Source organism: Saccopteryx leptura, chromosome 4, assembly GCF_036850995.1.
Source record: "Saccopteryx leptura isolate mSacLep1 chromosome 4, mSacLep1_pri_phased_curated, whole genome shotgun sequence".
In the NCBI taxonomy this organism is placed as follows: Eukaryota; Metazoa; Chordata; class Mammalia; order Chiroptera; family Emballonuridae; genus Saccopteryx; species Saccopteryx leptura.
In genome coordinates, this window is record NC_089506.1 from 13,493,537 (window position 1) to 13,499,536 (window position 6,000).

A 6,000-nucleotide genomic window follows, 5' to 3' on the forward strand; every position below is an offset into this window, starting at 1 on the left:
CCCAAACTACCAAACATTACCTACTGAGTCATCTCAATAGGCCTAAGAGGTAGGTGCCATCGTCTCTGTTTTATAGATGCAGAGCTGAGGTGCGGCAACTTGCCCACGACCATTCTGTAAGAAGAGTTAGAATTTATTCCCAGATCCCTAAATCACAGGCCACAGTAAGCATGTGCATGACGTTTTCAAAAGGCCCAGTAGGCAACTAGAAGAAGGGGGGGCGGTACTGGAACAGAGTGGGGAAACGATGGGGTTTAATTAGCTAGTTTTTTTGTTTGTTTTGTTTTGTTTTGTTTTGTTTTGTATTTTTCTGAAGCTGGAAACCGGGAGAGACAGTCAGACAGACTCCCGCATGCGCCCGACCGGGATCCACCCGGCACGCCCACCAGGGGCGAAGCTCTGCCCACCAGGGGGCGATGCTCTGCCCCTCCGGGGCGTCGCTCTGCCTCGACCAGAGCCACTCTAGCGCCTGGGGCAGAGGCCAAGGAGCCATCCCCAGCGCCCGGGCCATCTTTGCTCCAATGAAGCCTTGGCTGCGGGAGGGGAAGAGAGAGACAGAGAGGAAGGAGGGGGGGGTGGAGAAGCAAATGGGCGCTTCTCCTATGTGCCCTGGCCGGGAATCGAACCAGGGTCCCCCGCACGCCAGGTCGACGCTCTACCGCTGAGCCAACCGGCCAGGGTTAATTAGCTAGTTTTGAGGCAGAGCCAGTGTGTGTGTGTGTGTGTGTGTGTGTGTTGACAGTCATAGATTAGGAAACTACAGATAATCTAACTCATCATGCAGCATAAGTATATTACAGCAACTTCAATTCCGAGGCCTAGGAGCAAGGGGCCCTGTAACACAAGCATGGTAAGAAAAGAGAAAAGGAAGAAAAGGAAAAAAGAATGGAGAAGGGGAGGGGGGAGAATGCTGCGAAGCTGGCAAATAGAACATGTTTTTCTCTATCCTCCCCCCACTTTCTCCAGCCCATGCCTGTGCCCCCTATGGTGGCCCTGCTGTCAAAGCCTCGGCGCCCAGGTTCTGTCTCAGCTCCCACTCTGGCCCTGAGCTGGTACGGGAGGATAAACAACGGCCCACAAGACTCCATGCCCCAGGTCTGTCTCAGCTCCCACTCTGGCCCTGAGCTGGTACGGGAGGATAAACAATGGCCCCACAAGACTCCACACCCCAGGTTCTGTCTCAGCTCCCACTCTGGCCCTGAACTAGGTACAGGAGGGTAAACAACGGCCCCACAAGACTCCATGCCCCAGGTCTGTCTCAGCTCCCACTCTGGCCCTGAGCTGGTACGGGAGGATAAACAATGGCCCCACAAGACTCCACACCCCAGGTTCTGTCTCAGCTCCCACTCTGGCCCTGAACTAGGTATAGGAGGGTAAACAACGGCCCCACAAGACTCCATGCCCCAGGTCTGTCTCAGCTCCCACTCTGGCCCTGAACTAGGTACAGGAGGGTAAACAACGGCCCCACAAGACTCCATGCCCCAGGTCTGTCTCAGCTCCCACTCTGGCCCTGAACTAGGTACGGGAGGGTAAACAACGGCCCCACAAGACTCCATGCCCCAGGTCTGTCTCAGCTCCCACTCTGGCCTTGAACTAGGTACGGGAGGGTAAACAATGGCCCCACAAGACATCATGCCCCAGGTCTGTCTCAGCTCCCACTCTGGCCTCGAACTAGGTACGGGAGGGTAAACAATGGCCCCACAAGACATCACGCCCCAGGTTCTGTCTCAGCTCCCACTCTGGCCCTGAACTAAGTATGGGAGGGTAAACAACGGCCCCACAAGACTCCATGTCCCAACTCCCGGGATCCACAAACGTTACTTTATACAGCCAAAGAGAACTTTGCGGATTTGATTATGTTAAGCATCTTGAGATGGGAAGACTATCCAGGTGGGCCCTAAATGCAACTGTAAGTGGCCTTTGAAGAAGCAGAGGAGATGTGACCCAGAGGAGAGAAGGCACTGTGACTGCAGACGCAGCCACAAGCCAGAGAATGTGGCAGCCATGAAGCTAAAAGGGCGAAAACCAGATTCTCCTCAACACTCCAGAGGAAGCGTGTCCCTCCTGCCACTCGACTTCGGCCCAGTGCTACTCCATCTCGATCAAAGATTGAGACTGTTTTCTTGGCAGTCTCCTTTATTTGGCATTAGAGAGGAACAAAATCTGTTATATCAATTCACCCGCAGGAGAGTCCCTAATGCTCTCAGAGGCAACAAAGTTCTTCAAGGAGAGGCTCTATAAATCTTTGAATTAGTATTTGATTGGTAAGATTGATGTGAAGAAACAAAGTGAGCCAGGCCAGGGGTGCAAATTTAGGGGGTGGACCCACAAGCACACAAATCAGAGAGAGGGGTCAGCCCTGAGGGCCATGCCCTCAGCCAGGTTCTTGTTTTCACTCACAGACACTTAGAGATTCTCCAAGGGCTGTATGTGTGTTTTTACCCTCGGGGGCTCCAGCGTTGCCCGCCAGTGCCCGGCACGTAGTGAATGCTGACTCTGGGGTGAACAAGCGAACATGGCAGAGAGGGAGGGACAAGCCGGGCCATCACCTGCATGCACCATTGGGAGCCTCTCAGAGTCTGCTCCTTGACCACGCCCAGACAGTGGCACCTGTCCTTAACATGCCTGTAATTGACATTTCTCCTCAGCCTGACTCTCCTCCCCAAGTTCATGTTCTTTGTTGCAGTTATGTCTTATTTTCAGTAACAGACACCTCTAGTTTTCTGTGCAGATTTGCACTGTAAAGCAGCTAAAACCTTTACCCGAGAAAAGGAACGCCCACTTTTGGATGGCTGCTCAAGTTAACATGGAGCAAAGCCGTAATTATCAGCCCCCAAAGAAAGCCTGCTACTTCAAATAACCAAAGTCCCTCCTGGATACCATCCTTAGCACCTGTAGTGAACTTCTAAAGGATGAGAACATCAAAAAGCAGAAAGCACCACCTTCACCTATCCTGCAACTTTCTTAAAAGTGTTCTTTCTCAATGGTTATAGTTACGCTTCCCCTGCTTATTTCACAAGTCCAAAAATAGATGGTAAAATATGAGCCTATGGGGCCCTGGGATAAAGCGCCTGTAGAATTAGCTCCAGCACGGATGCCAAAGCGGTCCTGGAAGCTCCTGCCCCAGTTTTCCCTCCTTCGCAAAACTACACTGAGCATGCCCTGGCCTGCGGTGTGGTGCAGTGGACAGAGCATCGTCCCAGAGCGCCGAGGTTGCCAGCTCAGTCCCAGGATCGCCAGCTTAATCCCAAGGCTGCCAGTTAGAGCCCTGGCCAGGGCTGTATGAGATGCAGTCAATGGGAACACAAGTAAGTGTAATGAGTTGATGCTTCTCTCTCTCTCTCTCTCTCTCTCTCAAAAAAGAAAGAAACAAAACAACACTGAGCAGGGCAAACATGACCCAAGGGCACGGAATCTGCATTTCGCCCTGGCCAGATAGCTGGCTGGTTAGAACACCACCCCACAGTGCAGAGGGTGCTGTGTCCACCCCAGTCAGGGCAGGAACAGATTCATGTGCCTGTCTCTGTTTCTCTCCCTTCCTCTCTGACTAAGAATAATAATAATAATAAAATCATTTTTAAAATTATGTTTTAAGAAAAGAAGATTCTGTCTGCATTTGACAAGATTGCCAGCTGATCCCTGCGGACTCCAAAGCCTGAGAAGCGCCATCCAGGCTGAGGTTGGAGGCCAGGCTTAGTACTGGGGGGCTGACGGCTGCCTAACGGCAAAACTCAGGTAGAAATGGTCACCCCAGAGGGCTGACGGCTGCCTGACAGCAAAACTCAGGTAGGAACGGCCACCCCAGAGGGCTGACGGCTGCCTGACAGCAAAACTCAGGTAGGAACGGCCACCTCAGAATGACAGTAGGACAGCAAAGGTGGCACTTCCAGGTGGCACCAAGTGGAATGAATTAACTGCCTGGACGAAAAGGCTTCCCGTGAGCATGGGAGGCTCGGTAGCACTGCTGTTCCGATATCCTTGTAGGGGATTTATGGTACTATCTGCATCTATACCACAATGATTTTTTGCATGCATGTCTCTCCACGAGCCTAAATGCAGACTGGTGTTTAATTTCTAAGTAGTCTCACTTCCTAGCTTTGCTTTAATTTTTATGCTAATTGAATCACTGGAAATGACTATGACACTGAGAGGTCAGGATCACTCACACAGGGACAACACAGCTAGCCAGCCAGCACTAGGTGATGTCACCTGTTACAGGTGGCATTGAAAGGTTCGTTTGGCTTTTTCAGGGAGAGTGAAGCTTTCTAAGGGATAAGATAAAGATATGAAATGAATGACAATATCGCACAACAGTGTAAACCCCACAAAATACAACTACATTAGAGCCACTGCAAAAGAGAATTCCATGCCACGTCAGACCACTCATTGAGTAGGCAGGTAAATCTTGTTTTAGGTGCCTCGTCTACATTTGCCTATTTCACTCCAATGGCCACCTTGTGACACAGGAGGAAAGGTAACCGCCTCATTTTACAGGAGAGAAGGCTGAGGCACAGTGGGAGTCAGCGGCCAGCCCGAAGTCTCGCCGTGCTTGGCGGTGGGGCTGAAACCTGAAGGGCTGTTTGGCTCCAGCATCCACCACTCTCCAGCACTCTGCGCTCATTCTGGGCGGAAACAAGGTCCAGACCACGGGGCACTGTATGGCCAGCCTGAGGAGGAGGGCTGAAGGGGAGATGACTAGGGGACCACTGCACAGTCCTCTGCCTGCAGTCCAGCCCTCGGGCTGGCAAGGGAGAAATGGCACATCCGTCCCCGCCCCTGAGCGGGAAGGGCCATTCTCAGCCTCCCAGGAAGCGCTGCAGTCCAGGGAAAACAGGGAGAAGGAGCGTCACTCCGCCCATCTCCACCTGCACACTCCCCTTCAATGCACGTGGGCCCTCAAACCACACGTGGTTACTGGCAGCCCCGGCAAGCCCTGGAGCCCAGCTCCTGAGCGGACACGGGACATTAAACAGTTCGCCCAGAATGAAATTTGGCCCGTGGAAGGTGCCTGCAGCTGGTGGTTAACACCAGCAGTAAGAGGATCAGCTCCTAGTCCGCTGGCTTAAAAGGGGCGGGGGTTGAGAAGTGTGCGCGCTCTTTTCCCCATTCACTTTGGTTAATTTGGATGATAAGGGTTCCTGTTTAATCCCTTTGTGTGGGAGTGAATATACTGAAAATGACAACCCCGGAGAGGGCACCCGAAGCTGGCACAGCAACCTGCAGGAGGTTGCGTGTGGTGTCCAATCTGGCGTGAAGTATAAAAGAAACGTCATAAGGACACTGAAACCGAGAGAGCCGCTCTAGGGTGAGGCCGAGCCGCACACCTCCCAGGCGGGCGGCAGGTAGGCCGCTGGCTTCCCAGGGCCCTCAGCCCGGGCGGGCTCTGCGCTCCGGGAGCTCGCTAGTTCCCACCAGCGAGCCGGGATCTCCGCCCTAGCCACTTCTGCCAAGGGCTAACGACACCCAAAGGGCGAGCCCGAAGCCTTTGCCATAGTTGAGCGGAGTAGAGGAAACTGAAGGAAGGTGGGAAGCAGAAAAGGAGGGCAAGATAGCTAAGGAGAGGTTTCGGTTCTCGGATGGAACAGATGAGAAAGAGGCGAGAGCTTCGTAGCTCTAGGGCAGGTCATAAAACAAAAACCATTTTTGTAGTTTCCATCAGCTAGAAAGCTCAACCCCCGCGCCCCAAACCCTGCAAGCTTGGAGCCCCCAGAGTGCGGTTCCGAGGGAGCAAGTGTGAGCAAGCCCTATCTGTGGGGGCCCAGGCCCCGGCCACTGGGCCAGAATGCTCGCAGAGGCGCAGCGGAGCGAGTTCCCAGACGCCTCCCCCTCCTTCCTTGCGCCCGTCCAGCAAATGTCCTCCCGGGTTTCTGTTCTTGCCTTCCGTCCCTCCCTCCTCACACCCCCTCATATATTCGCTCTCTAAAACCATAAAAAAGAGATCAACTTCCCTAACTTCACGGAGCCCTTTTCAGTGACAAATATTGATGCCCAAAGTGTCTG